This window comes from Rhyacophila brunnea, unplaced genomic scaffold, assembly GCF_057557595.1.
Source record: "Rhyacophila brunnea isolate RB1 unplaced genomic scaffold, BYU_Rbru_1.0 scaffold_4, whole genome shotgun sequence".
NCBI classification, from domain to species: domain Eukaryota; kingdom Metazoa; phylum Arthropoda; class Insecta; order Trichoptera; family Rhyacophilidae; genus Rhyacophila; species Rhyacophila brunnea.
Window position 1 is genome coordinate 22,232,507 of NW_028233068.1, and position 23,820 is coordinate 22,256,326.

Sequence of the window (23,820 nt, forward strand, 5' to 3'; positions counted from 1 at the left end):
AGTTGGCATGTAGTTTTGAAATTTAAATTAAAGGACTTACAATCAAATTTCTAGCACAGAATACAATTCAAAACGCCCTGTTATGGTATTTGAAAATGCTAATTTTTGATAATGCAAAGTAAATGCAAATTAAAGACATCTGTCTAAGTGGAAAAGTTTATTTTATCCAGTAAAATTGCCATTAAAAGCTTACTGTCATAGATGCAACTCGATCAAAAGGGTTATTTCATCTTTAAAAAATGTGATATTGTGTTTTTATTAATTATAAATAATATTATGTACAGACGGATTCCTTTTTAAAAAAATCGAATTATGGTTTATTTCTACCTGTTATTAATAATCTTTTAGGTGACTTAATATACCTATATTATTTGTTCTCCTAACAAATAAAATACACATTTTAAGACGTGTCATGTATAACTTTTAGTTAATTAAGTTTAAAGTACATACATAATATATTATTTAAATTCAAGACGTACACAACATGAGAATTACATTATAAGTCAAACATTACCCTCACAAGAGAGAAGAAGAGAATATAGAAAACAATATATAATAACAATAATAAAAACAAAAAAAAAAATCAAATAAAATCAAAACATACTTAAGTAAAATTTAATACAGAAAAATATAATTTTTGAAAATAAGAAACATACATATACAGAAAAATAAAGTTTCAAAAACAAAATGAAAAGTACATCATTGAAAATGTCTATGTCTTTAGGTAGCGCATTTACTAATCTTGCACCACTCGCTAATGGTGCGTGATAGGCTTGACAAGAGGAAACGGTTCTAATCTAGAATCATGGCTGCGACCACGTAAGTAATTGACAGGCACATGTAAATTCAAATTCATTAGTACACCATGATTGGAAACCATCCCTCGCGATAACATGCAAAAGTGTTTCAAGAGCGGAAGAGACCGATGAGATTCAAGAGAGTGAAAAATAAGCATGCCTTGTAGAAAGGCAGTCGGTAAATAATCATCTGACGAATTATCGAAAAGAAAATAGTTAAATGTCTTAAAATAAAGACATCAAAGAAATTCCTTCTGGACGCGTTCTAAAATAAGCTTATAGAAAACCTCATAAGGACATCAGATAATCGACCCATATTCAAGAATGCTACGTACTCTTGAGACGTTATTTATTTTTGTTTATAGATTGAAAAAAACTATTTTGACATTGTCAAGTATTATAATTCTACACATAGCTAAACGAAGAGAAAATTGTAAGTACATATATATTCATCCAGCAGTACAGAAAAGACAGAAAACGTCTAAAAGGTAGTAAGTAGAAGTAGCAATTATATCGGTGACATAGTTAGATATTGTTGATGTACGAAGCAACGCAATGCATGATACTGATGAGGCTTATGGATGCCTTTATCTAGCAGTGAAGTATGTTGCTGGTAATGATAACAAAAATTATTTACCCATATATTTCTTTTTATATATTATATAAATTTGAGCCGCTTATTGCATTGTAGATGTTGATAAGTTGAACTAGCGATGTTGAAGCTTTGTTTCGTGGGAAATAATACACAATTATTTCGCTATATTAAATTTCTGATTTATATGCAGTGTAAATGACATCTCTGCCATCTTTGGCAACCGTCTTTTGCAACCCTGATATCTATTTTAGAAATCAGTTGTTTGTTCTCCTAAAGTACAGAACTAACCTGTCATTGGTGATGCTGATTGGGAGAGTGATAACTATTTTCAAGAAAATTGCTTCGGATGTTGATATATTATAATAAATACTTACGTAACGTGAGTTTAGGTGAACGTTGTTTTATAAATTATTAAAATAGCTCGGGTGGACTTCCATGTACTTTTTGTGATTTTTGTATTCACTTTTCTTTTACTTTTTTTGATAGTTTTATTATAAATATAACGTAAACGTATAGCTTCATTTTAGAATTTATATATTTTTATAAATCTAAATTTGAATAGATAATATTAGACCAAGCGGCTATAACGTTGGATTATATTATCGTGTGTCGCTGGTTAAAATCCGAGATATGGTTAATCCACATATTCTATGGTTGGATCCAATAGTTTGGAGCAAGTGGCCAATATCCATTTCTCGTAAAAAAAACTAAAACTCTGTTAATACATCCATTCCGTGGATGCATAATATAATGATATTTTTAGAATCAAACTTGGTTTAAAAAAATATATGTGTGAGAATGATTGTTGGAATTTTCGGTTACATTTTCTTACGCCTTCTATTTCAATGCTCTTAATAGAAACTGTATTACAATACTTTCAATCTGCAATACAGAATAGAAATTCCGTCAATATACTTGTCACATTGTAGAGGATTTCCATATATTTTGGTAAATCGAAAATGCAATGATCTCACATCATAATAATATTAGCTAATTATTTAATAATTGCAGTTTTCTGCAATACCAATAAAATCACTTTATTATTTTATTACTCATTCATCATTTTATAAATAATAAAAATTCTTTTATTTATAACCACACTACGTTATAAAGCGTGTATAGTGATTATATGATGATGTTCACGGCTGTTTAAACAAATATTATTTTTTTCACAAAATAATTTTTGAAAAACTCGTTAAAAAAGTGATTCTCCTCAATAACGACTCATGACTCTTGCATGACTTTTGAAAGGTCATTAATTTCACATCAGGCTCATAAATATTTAAATCAGGGTCGCTCAACGTATCAGAGCATTATAAAAAGTACAGGCAAAAAATCCTAGTCTTTGAACAAATACAAATCTAAAAAAAACTTTTTATATTTTCCAGTAGTAAGTGAACTTAACAGCGATATTTGCGACCCAGAAAGTTTATTATTTAAGAATTCAGCTACATAATATACGCGCTACTTGAAAAATTGTATTTGATTCTGGTGTGTGGTCTAAAATATTTAAATCTATAGTTGAATTACGTCAATTTAAGGATTTAGGATTCGCGGACAATTTACCGCGTCCAATTCACCGTAGGGGGAGATTACCTCTAGAATATTTCCCCTTGGACACAATTCACTGTGATGATAATTCATCGATGAGACATTGGGTAGAATTACAAATAATAGTATACTATAAAAAGAAATTATTTTATTAGCCCTAGAGCAGAACTTAACAATCGGTGTACTGGGACAAAATTGAAATTAAGTGCCCGATACTGCACCCAATATTTATGAAAATTTGGTGCGATATGAAATTTTATATTTGGTAGGCAGTGATTTCACTGAATTAAAATATAAAAGTGAAATATTAACTATTTCGATATAAGCTAATGAAATTTAAGACAATAAATTTTAATTTATTTATTTTTAAAATCTTATGTCGTTGAGAATTAAGGAAAATAATGTGTTAATGATAATGTTTCAAAATTATTAAATCCGGCATAACAACAAAGATTACATACATATTCTATATATGAAAACACCCTTTATAAATATATTATGATACAATGAAATTTAAAAGATAGTTTTCGCCGAATATAAATAATGTATTACAATAGTAATAGGGTATACAAAGTAAGTTCGGTTATATTATTCTCAGTTGTGTAGGCCTGATTGCAAAAGCTTTCTATGCGAGTCTTCAAAGCAGCGAGCTTTTAAATAAGGAAAGGGCGCTCTTGGAAATAATAATTACTTAAATTACGAGAAAAAAAACCACAGTCGTTTCGAGAAAATCTCCCAAAGCTCTCACCAGTCTTTCTTCAATTTGCATAGAGATGGTTATTCAAGTAGCTTTGCGATTGTTTTCTATACATAAAAGCAAAAAATACAATTTGCTCGGGTGAGTTTTCTTCACTTTACTCCTTTGAAATTTGCTAATGTTGATTATTTTTGAAGTACGACTTCTGTTTCAATTTGATTTTCTCAAATCTAGGGATAAACTTTAAATATTTTAAGTAAAGTAATTAAATAATTTAAAAAAAATCAGTGTAAGTATATTTAACTTTTAAAACCTTTGAAGATCGCTATAAATTATAATTAAAATGTTAAGTTAAAATATATTGAAATATTAATAATTAATAAATTTTAACGTCAAATATTAATTATGATATGAAATATATTAATTCTATTGAATACTACTGAAAAAATAAAGATGTAAGCATAATATTGACATTAAGGACATGAAAAATTTCAAAATGTGTTTCCACGAAAGTGTTCTTTTTAGAGTTAAGATTGTCTTTATCTAAGGTATTGATAATATTATAAACACTATAGTTATTAATATACATATTATGATAACATAAATAATACTATTTCAAAAGGTAGATTGGTTATTAAATTAATATGTAGAATTCTACATAGCCATATTAAGAGATTAGGCAATTCTGAAAACAAAGATTTAAGTTAATACTTGCTCTTAAATAAACGTCAAACATGGAAATATAGCTAGTGATGCTTAAGTACTTTAAGTACCAAATGCCTGTAAAGTAGTACTCGAGTCAATTATTATTCTGAATAACTCTGAGAGGAAAGCCTCGCAGTATGACGGAATTAATTTTACATGTGTGAATGTAAGGTGACAACAATATTACGGTTATAATATTATTTCATTTAAAATGTATCTTAACCCTTGTTTAAGTACACCCACATAATATGCTAGGCGAGGGTATACTTTAATTAAATGTAATGTTGTAGGTACAGATAATTAAATTAATAATATGCTTTGCTCTTTTTTATTATAAGAGTTTTCACCATTTAATAACATTTTTCGATGACGCAAATATTTAGTATATATTAACTAAGATAAGTTATTAGACTATTGTATAGTTACGTAATTTAATGAAAAAAAAAGATTAATATACTGCATAGATTCAAAAAGATGTTTATGACCTCCACACGTGACAAAAGTTAAATTTAATAGCGAGTATTGAAGTGAAAATTAATCACATGAAACGTGTTAACATATAACATCACAAATTAAAGTTTTTGGTACTATAATGTTGTTAATGTTCTCACTCAAAAAAAGATTTACATAATAAATACAAAAGTTTGTGCTATAATCAGAATGTAAATATGACACGGAAAATTCGGGGTTTTGTTTCGGGGCAATGTGAGTAAGTATATCGTATCACTATTATGTTTTGCGTCCAATATGACCAGTCGCATATCTTACGTTACGGTTTGCTGTATTTTTTGTTCAACGTCACCCATTTGGTTAATACAATGTGAAGGCATCTATTAGAGTGCAATACAGAACCATATTTAGGCACGTAAGTCCCTAAGATACGCGAATAACTTTTAGGAGCCGATTTCGACAACTTAAGTTCAGTGAAAAAAAAAATATAATTCTTATTAGAACGCCTAAGTGGGAAAGATAAAAATCGTGTGACGTGTTTTTCTTGTTACAACGGTTGCTTAATGCCAACAGTTCTGCATTGCGCTCTTACTACTTATTTAAAGACTGGTTGGGCCAAATATGCTAGCCTTCATTCCCTTCTCCACACCTACTTCCAAATCCCTTATTTGTTATTGTCACAAGACCAGACGACGGACAATTACGGGTCATCAGGCCTACCGTGATTGAATATCATTCAGTTAGTTCAAAACATCGTGTGCGTATTGGTCTGTTACCGCTAAACCACAATTTATTGACTACCTAATTCAATTATTATACAGACTGATTCAGAAGTTGTGCGTGGGCCACGGCCGGGTCAGCTTGATATAGTGTGACCATCGTCTAAGTGATACTTCTGAATACCTCACAAGCCGTGATACCGGTTCTCATCATTCATACAACCTATCATCATCATTCATCAACCATAAAAATATTATCATCTATAAAAAGTATATCGTCCGATTACCAGTGCGTGAGTGCATGAACACCAAACCGGCAACCAGGCCACGCACCCATCATCAACATCATAAAAGGTCAGTGTCTGGCATCCTGTTAAACCCCCCCCCCCCCCCCTAGATCCGTAATCCACCACCAGCATCATCTTCAAATTACAGTCCACTGCTAAAAGCGCCAACTAAGACTTAATGTAAAGTAGCCAACATGGTCAATTTGTAGTACCTACATACACTGACTACACAAAGTCCTGTCCAAAGACTGTCCAAAATTCAATAAACCATTATTTATATTGACACTAGATAATGTAGATTGAGACAATATTTTTATGACATATTTTTTTTGATGTTTAAAATTTTACTAAAAATTCAACAAGGTGTGACAAAAGTGACAGATAAAAAATGCCATTTAATATTTTAGGAAAATTTATTTCTTCCCATTTTCGCTTTCAAATAATCGCTGTCCCTTCCGGCGAAAGTGTGAGTTCCGGATACAGGATGTCAACGTAAAGTCTTGCAAATGACGGACGGGATTTGGAGATTTGACTAAGTCCATGCTGAAGGAAATTTATTTCAGCCATTTTGCATTTTGATACACTATGCATAAAGCTCGTGAATAATTTAGAGCTTATTTGTTAAAGAAAGATAACGAAACCCGGGTCGCAAAAAACGACTCAAATTTAATAGTACAAAACTTAAATCCATTAGAATTTAAATTCAAATTCCATCAAATACCTTTGGTCGATAGTATTAATTTATGTTGCGATTTTTCAAAATGTTTTGAATGTAATTAGTATCTTAAGTAATTCATATATAATAGTTTATTAGTAATAGTTACGATTCATACTTCGGCGTGAACGGTTGTTTCTATCTGTTATCGCTTAAAAGTTAATAATCACCTAGTCTAATTAGCCATTAATTAAACCAGTTTCTTTAATTAAGTAATCGTAACAGTATAATAGAATAATAGTTACTTGTGTTCATTTAAATATTTGTGTGTGTTATTTGACATTATAATAATAGTTATTAATATTTCTTATTTTAATATATGTTGTTTGTGCAGTTATTATAAATAGTTTCGCTCAGCGATGCAACGGACTCCACCTGATCCTGGACCAAGCACCAGTTCGGCCCGAAAAGTGGTTGGGAATATGGACCTTCGGAACTTCCCAAAAAGAAGATTCTACGTTCCAGGAAACCTGGGACTGATGAAGACTCATCCAAAATACATCGGGATTCCCTAGCAGACTCTGATGTCCTAGTCCCATCAACCACTATAAAGTCAGCTCTGCTAGATTCCATCACTCCCCCACCAGGTCAGACAGACAAAAATAATACAGCAATAACTCATTTGAAGGCCATTCAAGAGGCGCTCAATTCAAAGGCTGCTCCTAAAGCAATGCACGAGCATGTATACCAACTCTAGCCTTGGCACTGGTTATCGGAGATATGAACGCGAACCTTTTAAAAGCAGAACATCTAGCAGCCTCCCGAGGAATAGAATTAGAAAACCTGAGCCTTCGGATGGCATTAATGCAAGACTTGCTCTCAGAAAAAACCAAAACAATTACAGCCTCGTGTGCGGAGATCGAAGTCCTCAAGACTTCAAATATTCACACAAAGCACCAGTTGAAGCCTCAATTAACCATACCGACCTAGTCAACGGTAGTCAGCCGACGTTCAGTGCCTCCTTTAGCTCCACCACCACCTAGCCAACACCAGGCTCGTCCGGGTGTTTTATTCTTCCCAACGACGGAGGGCAACAAAAACCTCAATATCGACTTAAACTATTTTAAAATCTACTGTTGCCCCCTTAGCTTTGGGCGTTCAGATCACTGGAATCCGCAACATTAGAAATGGTGGAATTATTGTCCATCCCCGGACAGAAGATGAGGCAAAACGCCTACTCACTGCCCCTGGTATTGCCGAGGCTGGCCTGCGCGCTGAAATCGCCGGACGCAAGAAATCCCGAGTAATTATATTTAACTTGCCGGCGACAACAACCGAAAAAGAGCTCCAGGAAGCTATATTTAAGTCCACAAAAGACAAATCGGGCCTTTCTGAAGCAGACTGCGTTAAGGAAATCAGCCTCAGCCATAAGGCAGGTCCAAAGGGCACGGAAATGTGCCATTTTATTGCATTTGTCCCACCCATTGTAAGGCATGCCTTGATTGCTGATGATCGTCTCTTCATGGGATGGGAATCTTACCCAGTCCAAGACTTTTTGGGGGTTATAAAATGTTCTAATTGCCACTTGTACGGACATATGGCAAAACTGTGTTCCGCCAAGGTTCCAACGTGTGCTTACTGTACTGAGGTAGGTCACGATTGCGCAGACTGTCCCGGAAAAGAGATTGCTCCAAAATGTGACGCCTGCCACCGCCATAAACGTCAAAATGATCATCCGATTCACAGTACTTCTTGCCCAGCTCGTCTGTATGCGGAGGAATGAGAACGGGCAATGACAGACTATGAATTAAAATGATTTGCTTTGCTCAACTAAATGTGAGCAAGGGAAAGGTCAGTACACTGGAGTTGGAGACCTTAATGCTCAAGAAGGGCCTGGATGTAGCGCTTGTGCAAGAGCCAAATCGCTGGTGCTCTAAAATGGGGTTTGGTTCCGGCCGTGTCGTCAGTGCCTCCCCTTCATCCAAAGCCTGTATCTTTGTTGCTGACCCTCAATTAGGGTACTCCACCTCTCTCACCTTTCAAATTAATATATTGCGTGTGCTGAAATCACCGCCCCTGGAAAGAGTGAAGTTATAGCAATCTCAATGTATTTCAACTATATGAGTCCGACGGAAGAAATGACCATGCTGCTAGATGCAATACTCCGCGATATCAGCGACAGAGACGTCGTCATTGGTCCCGACGCTAACTCGCAATCTCCACTTTGGGCACCTGTTGACCATCCCACGGGTGGCGGCGAATATATCAAAAAACTGATAGCAGAGCGCGATCTCTCGATTATCAACAACGCTAACAGCCCGCCTACTTTCGTAACGAGGCGAGGGAGTTCTCATATTGACATTACGCTGGTGTCTGGCCGAACCCTCAGTCGAATCAGTGACTGGCGGGTGGAAGAAGACTCCTCCATTAGCGATCACAAATTGTTAACATTTACGCTTGCTATGTGCTCCACACCGGTTGGTGTATCTGTCGCATCCCCAGGACTTGCACGACGATTTCGATCAAAACATGAGGACTGGGAAAATTTCGAAAGTATCATCACTAGAAAACTAGATAGAGCTTCCAGGAAACCTCTTCCCGATGCTCATATGGCCGCTTTACAACTGTCTGACATCATTATTAATGCTGAAATATCCTCTTTGGGTCGTTGCAATCCCAAACCTCCAGGCCTACCAGCCTGGTGGACGGAACACATCTCTGATCTCCGAGCACTCAACAAAAAAACTAGGCGGCGACTCCAATCTGCGCACCGCTCCAGACTACCACCGCATACCATTGAACTGCTGGCTTCAGCACACAGATGTACCAGACGTAAATACAAGGACGCCATTCTCCAAGCAAAAAAGGATCACTGGCGCGACTTTGTCACTACTGAGGGTGGCTCGGACCCCTGGGGTCCACCGTATCGCGCGATTAAGATTGGACTTCGCCCAACCAAGATCGTTAGTGGCATTGAGCGACCTCTAGGTCGTGGATTCACCACTACGCAGCTTGAAACAGCCACGCTATTACTTGATGCCCTCATACCACAGGATGATCCTTCCACGGATGATACGATTCTTCAGCAAGCCCGTTTTGTAGCAGCGCTCCCATACCAAGTCACCTCTTCGCCATTGCCATCCGAGCATGAAATTGGTGGCATTTTTCAAAGCCTTCTCGCTGGGAAAGCACCTGGCCATGATTGTATTGACAATTTGATGGCCAAGCATGTTTGGGCTGTTGCAGCGCCAGAAATAACATCTCTTTTTTTCAAATGCTTTTCCAGTGGTATTTTTCCGGATTGCTGGAAAAAAGGAATACTTAGGATAATCCCTAAATCCAGTAGCCGCCCTCCCTCTGACCCTAAGGCCTACATTCAGCAAGGTACTAGAGCGTCTTATGTGCACACGACTTGAGACTCACCTCGCAGAGACTGCACCACTCTCCCCGAACCAATATGGTTTCAGGCCGGGTAAATCCACTGAGGATGCGATTCGAAAAGTTATCAACTACACTGAAACAGCAACAAGTAAATACGTACTAAGCATTCTTTTAGACATAGCGGGTGCCTTCGACAGTGCTTCCTGGCCATTAATATTGTGTAAACTTCGATTAAAACGTGTACCGGGAGACATATATGCACTAATCCAAAATTATTTCAGTGACAGATCTATATTATATGATACTGGCAGTACAATAATATCTAGAAAATCCACAATAGGGTGTCCCCAGGGATCAGTTCTTGGACCCCTTCTATGGAATATCCTTTTTGATGACCTTCTTTCGATCACGCTTCCAAACGACTGTAGTATTATTGCCTATGCGGATGACGCGCTTCTCCTTGTGAGTGCGAACAGCCGCAATGGTCTTGAGCTAGCTGCTAACGAGGCTTTGGAAACCATTATGACCTGGGGTTTTACTAACAAACTCACTTTTGCTCCGCATAAAACAGAATCCATCCTCCTCAAGGGAGCAGCCAACCTCACTCCAAGGTCGCCCACCATCCGTATGGGGTAGTACTTTAGTTAATATCAAAGATAAGGTTACATATCTAGGCATTTTATTGGATGACAAATTATCATTTATGCACCACGCTAAAACTTCGGTGGCTAAAGCCAAAGCAGCTTACCATCGGGTCACCTGGCTTACTGGAAGTAATTGGGGTCTTAAGTTCAAATCTCTTAAAATAGCTTATGATGCAATCTTTATGAGTATCGCTGGATATGCCGCCAGCACGTGGTATCATAGATGTAAGTTATTGTCCATCCGGAAAACTCTTCTCAGCGGTCAACGCTCAGCATTACTTATCCTCACTAAGGCTTATAAGACGACTTCTACCGACGCGTTGCCTGTCTTTGCTGGAGTGCTTCCGTTAGACCTGCACATTCAGGTCCGTGGTGCCACGACCGCCTTGCTTGGGGGTCTGAGAGCGGAGGTTGGCGGTATCTTTATATCGCCGCCTTTAGGTCTTGGATCCATGAGCCGGTGCGCTCGAAAAGTTATTGTACGCGACCTGGCGTATGACACGGCGCTGCGTGTGTGGCAGGGGCGATGGACCACTTCTTCCAAGGGCAGACAAACGCATTTGTTCTTTCCTAATATTAAGTGGCGCATGGAGATAACCAGATTGACTCCAGACCATTGGACTTCTCAGCTCTTAACCGGACACCGTGGTTTTGCCTCCAAGCTCTGTCAGCTTGGCCTAATAGAATCTCCGACTTGCTTATGTGGCGAATTGCAGGATGCCGATCACATCCTCTGGGAGTGTCCCTATATGTCGGTTGAAAGGGAAGAGCTTCTCAAGTCGGTCCGACCCTCAGTTGGACCGGTCGGCCATTGCGACTTGGTATCTACGAGGGAAAATTTCTCAGCTTTTAAAAAGTTTGCGGCATTATACGGCAAGCGAGAAGGTCTTTTCTCTTCGAGAATTGACCGTAATACATTATATGGAATTAGGGATCACGCACACTCTAGTGCACGCCAACCAAGGTCTTGGGAAGTTGCTCCTGGGACACTTTCGGCACAAATTTGAACAGCGCCTATCGTTCGTTACGCCACGGTATACGCCTGCATAACGGGTGTGGAGACGTGGCGGGTGGTGGAGGGAAAAGCAAGTAATAGTCAATTAATATTAATTTAAATCCATTAGAATTTAAAATCAAATTCCAACAAGTACGGTCGCTAGTATTAATATGATATTAATTTAATTGACATAGATGAATGCGTGGTAGAGTGTCCACTTCTAAAATCGTGGATTCAAATCTTGCGTCTTGAATATTCACATGTTGTTTTTTCAATGTGTATTTTGATCCAGAACTTTAACTTTGTAGGTAAGTTATTGCTATGTTTCTTGTAATAAATGTGGTAAAAAACGCGAAGGAAATAGCCAATATTGGTTAACAGACCCATAAAAAAAATTGATATAATATTTAAAGCTTATTAAAGTAAAAACTATATTAATTAACTAAATTAATTTTCAATGTGAAATTTTAGATTTTTATTGGCAAATATATTTTATATGAATACTTTCATACTATTGCAGTGTAATTACATTTATTAGTAATCAAAAATTCATCAATTATTGTCAATTGATATTTTTGCTCTTATAATATTTATCAGGGGCTCAATGGGCGCTAATCGGACATAGTTAGATTAAACATGAGAATAAGTAAAACATAATTATTTCAAAGTTTTTTAGATTATTGAAATACGAGGGTTGTCCAAGAATTAAAGACTTTATTATTTTAAAAATCAGGAAAAAAATATTTTTATAAAAAAAGCATACCTACATAATTTTAGGTACATATCCCCACTATTTTTTGACGTAGTCTCCGTTACGATCGATGCGCTTGGTAAGCCGTGGCACTAGGTCCTTGATTACCTTGTCGTAGAACTCCGCCACCGCCGTCCTCAAAAATGTCACCTCTTCCTCCTCATCCTCGTCGGTCTCGAAGCATTTTCTGGCCAAATGTAGCTTCAGATGAAGAAAAAGATGGAAATAACTTGGCGCCAGGTCGGGAGGCTATGAGCAGGATGACGTAGGACATCCCATTTGAATGAGTCCAAAAGGTTCATGTGAGCTTCCGTCAGCATTTTGGGCACCCAATGAGCACAACTTTGTATATCCCAATTTCCCCCTAAAAATCGTTTGTATGATAGACTTACTGACGTCTGAGATCAAAATTTTGAGCTCACGGACTGTCAGACGGTGATCCTCATGAAATTTATCATTGATTTTCTTCAACAAACGTCACTAATTGAGGACCTCCTTCCTCTCCCCTCCTCATCATGAACACTCGTTCTACCACTCGAAAACTCACTACACCACTTCCTGACATTCTAATGGTTCATCAAATGACCATAATTGAATGTGAGATGACGATGGATTTCCACAGGGTGGACTCCTTCCTGGTTGAGAAACTGAATGATTGAACGCACCTCGCAGACGGCGGCATTCGACAGCGGAGCGTCCATCTCAAATGGACGCAAAGGTCATACTTAAACACCTACCAAGCCAGCTCACCACTCGTTCTGGAGAGGGAAGTCTATGCTACACGCCAGTGCTGCCATCTTTTGAGAAATAAAATCCGCGTCGCCAAAAACGAATAAAGGTCTTTAATTCTTGGACAACGGTATGAATATTAGGATCTATTAAATCACATTTTGTTTTTTCATAATCTTGCCAAATTTTATTTTCGATTAAAATACGATTACCTAATCGAATCTTACAGCACATTAACATTTAATTGATAAGTGTCTTAAATATATTATATGGTTTTGGAAGAATATACCTAATTATTAATAAACTTTATGTCGTTTATCAACTTTTAAATAAATATATTATATGAACTTAAGAAAATTGTTATTTCCATCCTTTATTTAGTGAAAGTTGATATTGTAATATATAAATACTTAAGTCAGTCGAGTAAAATAAATTATCCATAATTCCCTAGACTAGTTTATTTCAATGCTATCATTTGTAAGTTGCCGGTTATTGTCGGCAATCTATGATGTGATTATTATTTTCTTTCATAGTGCAGTAACTTGGTAACGTTTTATTTTTAAGTAAGTATTTATTTTGTCAAAAGAATCATTTTTCAACTTACATATTATACGGATAAATCAAATGATGTAATTTAATAAATTTTTGTTAATAATTATTTCTTTATTAGACGTAATCTCTATATATATAAAAATCTCGTGTCACGATGTTTGTGGTCGAACTCCTCCGAAATGGCTCGACCGATTTTTATGAATTTTTTTTATGTATATTTGTTAGGTATGAGAATAGGTCAACAAGTATATTTCATACCGCTAGGTGATTAGAGTATCTCTATCCAGAAAAATTTTCTTTAATTTTTTAGACAATTTTATTTTTGTATTTTTTTTATTATTTGGCATAAAAAAATACTTATAACCCCAAATTTTCACCCTCCTACCCCCACCCTCCCATTTTTTAATCGCGATTTTATTATTTTTGTATGAACAAATTTAACCGTCGTTCGTATTTCAAACAGAACAAGATTATTTATGTTGTTGAATGACAGATGGTGCTACGTCCGAGAAGAATTCAAGAGAAGCGTCGCGTCATTTTGACATTTCATTCGGCATATCACAACGCAGTGCGTGCAAAATTTTGTACGATTTATTTTAATTTATCTATTTTTATGTGCGTGTATTACAGTGCACAATGCCAGCAAGACGCAAGAAGGGCCATTTAGGCCGTCGAACGAATAAAGCAACAAACATGTAAAATAGTAGAACAGAAAGAACAGACGAACAAATCCAACAAGAGAACAAAAACGTGCGTGTAAGCATATCGCAATTGCGTGCATCTCAATCATAAGAGGCACGAGCTGAACGAAATCAACAACGACAATTGGAACGGAGCCAAGCGCGCCGGTTTGTAGTTAACACACGCAGAGAAAATGACCGACAACGCCAACAAGTACATCGAACATTTACATTCGCTTCGTTCCTTCGTCTCGCATTCGAGTACGAGCCAGATATTGAATATTCCGCTCATCTGAAAGTGCTGATTGGTGCTATGGACAAAGAATGTCCCCATTGTCATGCGCTTAAATTCAAACATGAGTCAGCCGGGATGTGTTGCGCATCAGGAAAAGTGCAACTACCAGAAATTTAGATACCACCAGAACCATTGAACGGCTTGCTCATCGGCACGGTTCCAGATTCAAACCTGTTCCTGAAGTCCATTCGTACATTCAATTCATGCTTCCAAATGACTTCGTTCGGAGCAACAGAAATAGTTCGCAATACTGCGGCAAATGGTCAACAATTCCATTCTACGTTCAAAATTAAAGGCCAAGTATACCTCAAAGTAGGCTCATTGCTGTCAATGCCAAACGAACCACATACATTTTTACAAATCTACTTCATGGGCGGTGAGGACATCAATCATGTGGATGCACGTTGCGGCTACAATGGCCTCAATTTGCCTATTTCCAGGCGCATCGTTGGCAAACTGGACGCCCTGTTGAATGAGCACAATGAATTATTGAAATTCTTCAAAGCACACATGCACGAATTGCAAAGTGACAATCACGCTATTGTCATCAATTCTGATAAAACACCAGCTGGAGAGCACGTGCGTCGATTCAATGCACCTGTTGTTGATGACATTGCTGGAATCATGGTTGGCGACCGCACATCGACGCGAAAAATCGTGATTCGAAGAAGAAACAATAATCTGGAGTTCATCGCTGACACACACCGTTCATACGACGCTCTCCAATATCCGCTAATTTTCTGGAAGGGACAAGACGGATATTGCATAAACATTAAACAACGAGATCCTGTCATAGGTAATTCATTCATTATGAACATCATTAGTCATTTTGAATTGAGAAAATGAATGGTTGATGTTTTTTTGTTTTTATTGGCGGTCATCGTCTACAGCGCTCTATTCCTCTTTCTGTCATAGATCCCATCCCCACATACTTACGATACATTCGTTATTTTTTATTTAACAACCAAAATATTCACTAGAAATAATTTATATGGCAGAACAACGTTTGCCGGGTCAGCTAGTATTTTTATAATATTTCATTATTAAAATAGCATGATACTACGTTAGTTGTCCACTATACGATCATAAAGTTTCATCTCGTCGCATGAACTAAACATTTCGTGTTCCACATCTAACGGACAATACACGTCGTTATTAGTTTCCCCCGTGGTATGCAGGCGCCGTTACGCGTCGCCACGGGTATAACGACGGCAAACTAGCGAGCGCCGGAGCCTTCGTCAACGTCGTGTCACGCTAACGTCACTCGGACCTTTGACGCGCGTTAATTACATGCCACTGTAGACAGATACTAGCAATTTCGATAATAACCACGCCAAAAGCTTACTATCGAGATTAAGTATTAAATTTGATCAAAATTATGACACTTAATTACACATACTCGATGATCAATACTATCGACTGAGAACGTTTAATAGTTAGATTCTAATTTATTTTAATTTTGCATTATGTATTTAATTTGAATAGTTTATTGTGACTTGATTTTCGCAATTGAATATAAAACTCTGAAGAATAAACATTTACTTTATGTTAACTATATACTTAACTGATACAAATTATAGTTAGTAACTGCTTATATAGTAAATTATCATTAAACGATGCTTAGTACTAAGCAGTGTGCAATACCTGAGTATTTGTTTTACTTAAGTAGGTATACCTACTGTCTTTCACGAGCTTTTCTTGATTTAACAATAATTATTATTGTATTATTTCATCATCATCAGCCGGGATAAATCCACTGCTGGATGAAGGCCTCCCCAAGCTTCTTCCAACTCTCTCGGTCCTGTGTCTTTCGCTGCCATGTGTTTCCGCCAAACTTTACCAGTTCATCAATCCAGCAGCTTTTAGGGCGACCTTGTGGCCGTTTCGTACCCCTTGGGTACCACTGGATGACGGCATTTGTCCAGCGGCCGTTCTTTCGGCGAGCAATGTGTCCCGTCCATCTCCATTTCAGCTGTTTGGCAACGTCTATTACATCGCGTACTCTTGTCTGCTTCCTAGCCCACTCGTTTCTCTTACGGTCCTTTCGCGTGATGCCCAACATACACCTCTCCATGCCTCACTGTGCGACTCTTAGCTTTTGGACATCTTTTATGTTGAGGGTCCACGTCTCGCATTACTTAAACTTATTATTTGAACTCATTATTTAAACTAGCACAAAGAAATACTTCGGTGAAGATAGATAGTGAACACGGATTTTGTGGTCGATTTCCGTGTCTGCGAAATTTACATGACGTTATTCCTTCAGTATGCTCTTGGTTTATATTTAATGAGTGAATTCATAGCTGTCAAGATATCTACATTCGCCTATATATTTGTTTTACTTACGATCGAAAATGGTAATTCACCTATTCAAATAAAGAAAAAATAAATTAGTATAAATCATATCAAAATAAACTAAACTTACAAAAAATGATCTTGTTATAATTGATATATCATTATAGTTGATTGATATTATTTACTGAAGTGCCATCCGTGCAGTTAGGTCAAATATTGTGTATAAAGAAATCATCACCATTATCTTTCGGAGGGTTAAACTCTTCTTAAGTGATAAACTTTGAGATTTTTGGTCCTTCTTTATATACCGATTCACGTAATAACGGTGCTGCGATCAGATATAGAAAAAAAATACGCCCAATTTCATAAATTCATTAAAATTTTATTACTATAAGATAGCAATATCTCCACCTCAGTTCTATTAAGTGCAATTTATTACAATCTTATTTCACCCGCATAAGGAAAGCACAAGATCACACCATTCCCCTCGGTCCATCGTTATCGCCATTGTGAGACCTGCATCGCATAGATTTATTATTGAATCACTGTAAGGTGAGGGACGGTCGGTCACGGCGACAGAACTTTTGGGGTTGTGCCACATTGGTGTGGGGTGCTCTCTCTGGCAGTATCCTAAACACATTTTCCTGCCATGTGAAGCTTCTCTGCGTGATTTCTTCAATTTAAATTACACCGATAGTGTTTGTAACGTGGTCGTACCAATGTATACCTAAGATTTGGTGGAGACATGGATTCTTAAAGCTCAAAAATCGAAACCTTTGAAGAAGCAGAAGTAGTACGTATGCGTTCAACAAACGATATTTGGTCCTCACAAAATACAGCCTTGGTCTATATACGACTCCAAGCTGGCGGATTGAAACCCGCCACACCCATGCGGATTTTAAGGTTACTAGTTTTGAGTTAATCTAGTATGAAGATATGATCAAACATATTATGCGATGTTGGTATAAACGGGAGAGTAGTATTCTGGGTAACTGAGACAGCAAATTAGGAAGGTAGGTGATAACATGCCAAGCAGATTTAAAATAATATATTTTTCTTTAGAAACATTCTTCATAAAATATATACCTAGTTTTAATTTAAAAAATACGGAAATATTGAAAAGATTTTTGAGCTCTTTTTATAATGAAAAATTGTATTTTGATGAATTTCTTCAAAATATTATTGTTCAACCATATTTTACGTAAAAATAAAATTAATATATTTAAATAAAAAATGTGGCAGAATTTTTTTTTCAGAGAAAAAATAATATGTAGATAGGTATTTCAAGAAGTTTTGAGATCAACTTTGAATAAGCGACATTTAATAAGGAAAATCTTGCAATAAAACATAATTCAGCAAAACAAATTTCAAGATAAATTTTATCGTCAACTCTGATCAGATGACTTGTTATTTCTAAAGGAATAATCGTGTTTGAGTACAGACTATGTAGGAAATCATTCATACGTGAAACAGATTTTTTTTTAATATACCTATTACTAGAGTAGTTTGGAAAATTTATTTAATTTTTTATGGCATCACAATTCAAAGTTAAATCACTGTGGCAAGTGTCATCACTATTTTTCAGACGGGGAAATATTGAAAAATCACTGGACCGTACACAAACTACAGTCCTAAAAAGGACTATTTTGATAAATAAAGTTATTTTATTTCCATTTTCTTTAAATACCCTTGTACAGCGTACATAGATATTAATTGTTCTTGGAAATATATTTTGCCTATTTGTATTTTCAATTATTAATTATTTAAGTCTCATTATAATATCATGTCTGCTCCGTCTCCAGTATCATGATGTTGCCAGCAACTTGTTGCCGATGTGGACACGGCTTAATAGATCAATATTTTATTCTACTAAGTAATAATATAATATACAATTATTAATAAATTGTAAGATGTAGTTTTTGTAAAATATATATTTATATCTGTAGATATTATTATTTAAGAATAAATTTTAACAAATATTATATTATAATATCATTAAAACATAATAATAATGTAGCATTTAATTACTTATTATGCTATTGTAATGTAAAAGCATGCGATTTAAGGGCCACCCATATTGAGGTGTATGTCACGGTGCTTGTCGCCTGCTGTTACGGGCTGCCGCTACGGAAAAAAAAGTGTGTAATGTCATTGTTCTTGGTGTTTAAAATGTTATCAGACTGATGATCCCATCCCGTAGCACATTTTGAATCTTTAAACGAACATTGTCAGTTGGCAAAATCTGCCGTAATCATTAAAACAAGAATGAGCGCACTCCACGCTGAACTGCACTGCACCGGCACCTGCATGATTCAATGAATGACAATTGAACGTTTTTATCATATTCCATATGCCAACACTTTTCGTCTGTCACGTCAAACTGTCAAAATGACGCTCTTTTTTGTTTTTAGCAGCTGGTACTATGTATTTTTCTATGAAAATGTTGTCTATTATCTATGAATGTCATGCCGCATGTATTTTAACATACGCACCCGTAGAAACTGTTAAAATTAATTGAAATTAGCATGAATAATTAATAATAATTCAAATTACTAATACATTATAGTAGGCACTCTTTATCAGTGTCATTATTCAGTGAATTTACGAGATGGTGCACGTTCAAAATATTCTGCAAAATGACGAAACCATAGACATTTTTATCGCCGTGACATGCACCTCACGTGGTTCCCGCTTTAAGCGCAACCCATATTGAGGTGCATGTCACGGATTTTGACATGACATTCAAAAAGTGCAGGCATGTGAAATAACGTTCAAAACGTCATACAGGTGCCGATGCAGTGCAGTTCAACGTGAAGTGCCCTCATTCTTGTTTCAATGATTACGGCAGATTTTGCCAACTGACAAGGTTCGTTTGAAGGAAGGTACACAATATGCTACTGGATGGAAGCATCAGTCTGATAACATTTTAAATACAAAGAACAATGACATTACACACTTTTTTCCCATTGCGGTAACCCGTGACAGTAGTCGACAAGCAACGTGACATGCACCTCAGTTTGAGTCTCAGCGCTTAACTAACGTGGTACAGTTAGAGAAACGACAATTTTTGTCTGAATATTCTCAAATCTTGTATCCCTTGAATAAAAAATATAATTTATTAAATTAAGAAAATGCAAGATTAAAATTTGGAGAGATCCTGACGTCGGCTAGGAATCAAAGTAAGTATCTAATATTGGTACCTTGATTTAATTAAACCATAAAAGCCGATTGCTAATATTAACGAAATTTGATAAATACTTCAGTTTGCAGATGGGTCAGTAAGTAAAGCATAAAATCCAATATATGCGGTTACAAATCCCGCTCGGTTTTTTTAGTAGATACCTATGTGTCAAAGATGTTTTTAAATTATACGTGTTTAATAAAATATTAATTCGCAATATGGTGGAGATCTTCCTCGTAAACGCCAGTTTAATTAACAGACAATATTATTTATTACTTAATTTGCAATAATTGAGAGCCTAGTAGAATTTTTTTTGAGTACACTGATGCCATCTCGGAATCAAGTTGAAATAATTGCCTTGACTCAAAATCACAAATATGTTTATCAATATTAACGAAATTTGAGTTAATATCTCGGATGTAGGTATAATTGGTACAAATTGCTTAATTGGTAAAGTACTTATATTGGCCGGAGTCCGATGGATACCTCTCGTGCCAATATTTAAAAAAAATGAATGTTACGTTCGTAAATATTGTGTAAGTATTATTCATTAAATAAAAAAAATGTTTATTCAACAAAATATTTAGGTTAATTTTGGATAAAGGTTTCTAGTAACGGTGTAATATGTGACTTCGGCGGAAAAAAAAATGTTTGAAAATAAACTTTTTCAGTCAAAAGTTTCACAATCAAACTGCCAATGAATGAAAAATCTCCAAATTTCCCTTTTTCATTTTGTTCGGCTAACGAGTTGGCTCCTCTGTCAAACTTGACGCACCGCGGGGGTTAAAAACTTGTTTTATAACAATTCTACACCAGGTAGATAGCATCGTTATTACACTTTTTTACGATTTGTTTTAAAATAAGATTGAAAAGTTTTTAAACATGGTTCATGTATCTTGCTTATACGGTTAACAGCAGTATACAGTTAGTCGTCTCATATAATATACCTACATACTAAGTAAAATTGACGAAACATATCATTATGTTAATTAATTTACGTACATACATATCTGTTATACCAATAATTGGTAAGTTGATGTACACTTCGAGAAAAGTCGGGTCAGTAGTGACACCCACATTTCGGACGCCCTCCAAAAACAAGCCAGTCAGCGTTTGGCGATTAACTAAATAAAAATAGCAAATTTCTAGAATAAGTGTATGTTTAAAAAGTAAAGTAGCATTCGGAATAATACCCATTACTTACTTAGACCATTTATATTCAATATTATAGGAATGCATCTACCCCAAGAAGAAGTTAAAGTCATGAGACAGAGTATATTGCTCTACAATGTAAAATAAAATCGACCTTCGTGTCTTGTTATAGTGTTATTACTTAATCTGTTACTTACATAACTATCCGGTTACTTGGGCTGGGATACTCGGACTATATCTTTTCCCCGATATATTAAACCCTTGTGTCGTTGTGGCTTAAAAATCAGCTATGTATATTTTTTTAAACATTACAGGAGAGGCTAAAAACAATGCGAATTACAATACCTGTCGCCTACAATATTGAAATATTTTTTTAAAGCAATTCCAAATACATTTTATCTTAATCATTTTATTTTTTCCTTGGTAAATTATTTTGGTGCAAAAACCTATTTTCTGAAATGTATGCACATAGCCCACTTTGAAGGAGCAACGACGATTGTATATATTTCCTGGATTCGCCATACACAGCATCTATGTAGTTCACTGTCTAGTTACGTAGCCATCACTACTATAATGGCTCGATAAGCCTAAACACGTGACGATGCAGATTTGACTCGGCAAAGCTCATGCAAAGGTAATTAAATGTGCATGCAAACTTACGTGTGAGCTGACAAGCTATTTTATGAAAAAAAAGTAATATTTGAATTTCAAGCTAAAAGCGACCACGCTTCCAAAACAGGAAGAATTATCGAAGGGAAAATAGTTATACTTATGATATACCTATTAAAATAAGGATATTAAAGAAAATTATTTTGGACTGTAGGAAACGTTGTAAGGTTTTCAAATAATTGATTCGTATTTGAGGGTTAGTGAAGATTAATGAAACATAGAGACATTTGAATTCTTAAATTGCATAACTTGTGCCATTATTAAACCTTACTTGAATGCCAATCTGTAAAAATAAAAAGACAATGCTGATTATACATGTTTATTACATTATTCTGAAATTCTTCAGATCACATTAAAGCTTAAATAAACTATTACTTTACATCATATACATTTATATTTTATCAGTAATCAAATATAATTGGTCGGAATGTAATTATTTTTTATATTTATAAAATTTTCAATTAAATTAGGACAATATGAAACATACACTGAAAATTGTAAATTGATAAATTTAATTTAAATAATCATCAAATAGTAAATACTAAGTCATATGCATAACATTTTTTTATTATATCCGATCCTAAGAAGATCATACGGGCCTCCAAAGAGTTTGTCCAAACATATTTTTGTTTATTACGAGAAATGCAGGTTAACCACTTGCTTAACCGATTTGGTCTATGATTTGAATCTGGGACTCATGACATTATAAGCTAACGTGTTGGCCGCTCAGCCATCGTGAGCAATTATAGTGTTTTTATTAATTTATAAGGAACATCAAAAATTATTTGAAGATTGTATATATACTTAGCATAATAAAACTGTTGACAACGATGCTGATTTAAAAAAAATATATGAAATTAATGGATCCAATTAATAAATTATCATAATCTTTTGTTTTATGACATAATAGTAATATAATGGTAACATAATAGTAATAGTAATAGTGGTAATGATCATATTAATGCGTTTTAATTAAAAATAGTAAGTATTATTACTTTAATAAAAAGCATCACCACGTACTACCTATTTGATGATTTAAAGAATATACACTTTAAATGACCACGGATAATACATGGAGTCAGTTTTCAAATAATTCCATTTTGCGACGAATTGTTGGAAAAACAAATTTAAAAGTTAAGTAAAAGCGCTATTCTAAGAGTGTTTCGTTTATAAAAAGTTAAAACGTTTGATGAGATAAAAAGGAAATGAGGGTGTCTGTAGGGTTAATTTTGTTTCACAAGCATTTCTTGATTTTTTTTCTTTTTGCTTTGTCACTGAACATACAAAATAAGGAAATGTAAAATAATGATCGAGGGCTACAAGTCGTTAGAAATTCTTTTTTTTTCAACCTAAAAAACTTTCAAAACAATATTTTCTTATCATTAAAGTTGTTTATTTTATAAAGTGGTTTAACAAATCATTTCACATAATTTTCAACTTTCAAGGTAAAAGTAAACTCTGGTTAAAAACCAGTTTCTTTATTATGGCCAGGTAATTATTTTTAACAAATAAAAAGCCTAAATAAAAAAATACATATTATCATTAGATTCATAAATAATTATTTGTATTCATTTAGCCCATCATAATTCATAAAATCTTGTTTCTAAAACTATGTTCAGTTATAAAATATTTTTGACATAAGAGTCAATCACTGTAACTGATATTCTATGTCAAAAAAGTTACATAAGCAATAAATTAAATATAGTAAAATATAGCATATAAGAGAGATAGCTCCTTATATCGTTGCAAGGGTATATTAATAATTAAATGGGGCTACATGTAACTAACAAGCCGATTCTACCTTAGGGAAGCATTATACGCGGAACATTATTGGAAATAAAGACAGGTTGGTAACGAAGGAAAACCCCGATTGGTGCTATTCGAGCCAATGTAATGAACTTCAATAGCAACGATTGCATCGTCAATTACCCTCGTCATTGAAATCACATATAGCGTTTTTGCTCCTGGATCACAAGGTGATAACAAACAAATCTATCAAAATGGATCCTGAACTATATTACCTTATATATGTATATAT

General features: G+C 35.2%; 1 long non-coding RNA gene across 1 annotated transcript in view; it reads right to left on the reverse strand.

Annotated features, from left to right (window-relative positions):
* Nucleotides 1-23,820, reverse strand: part of LOC147067096 (uncharacterized) — a 300,820-nt gene that overhangs the window by 41,991 nt on the left and 235,009 nt on the right. The window lies entirely within an intron of this gene.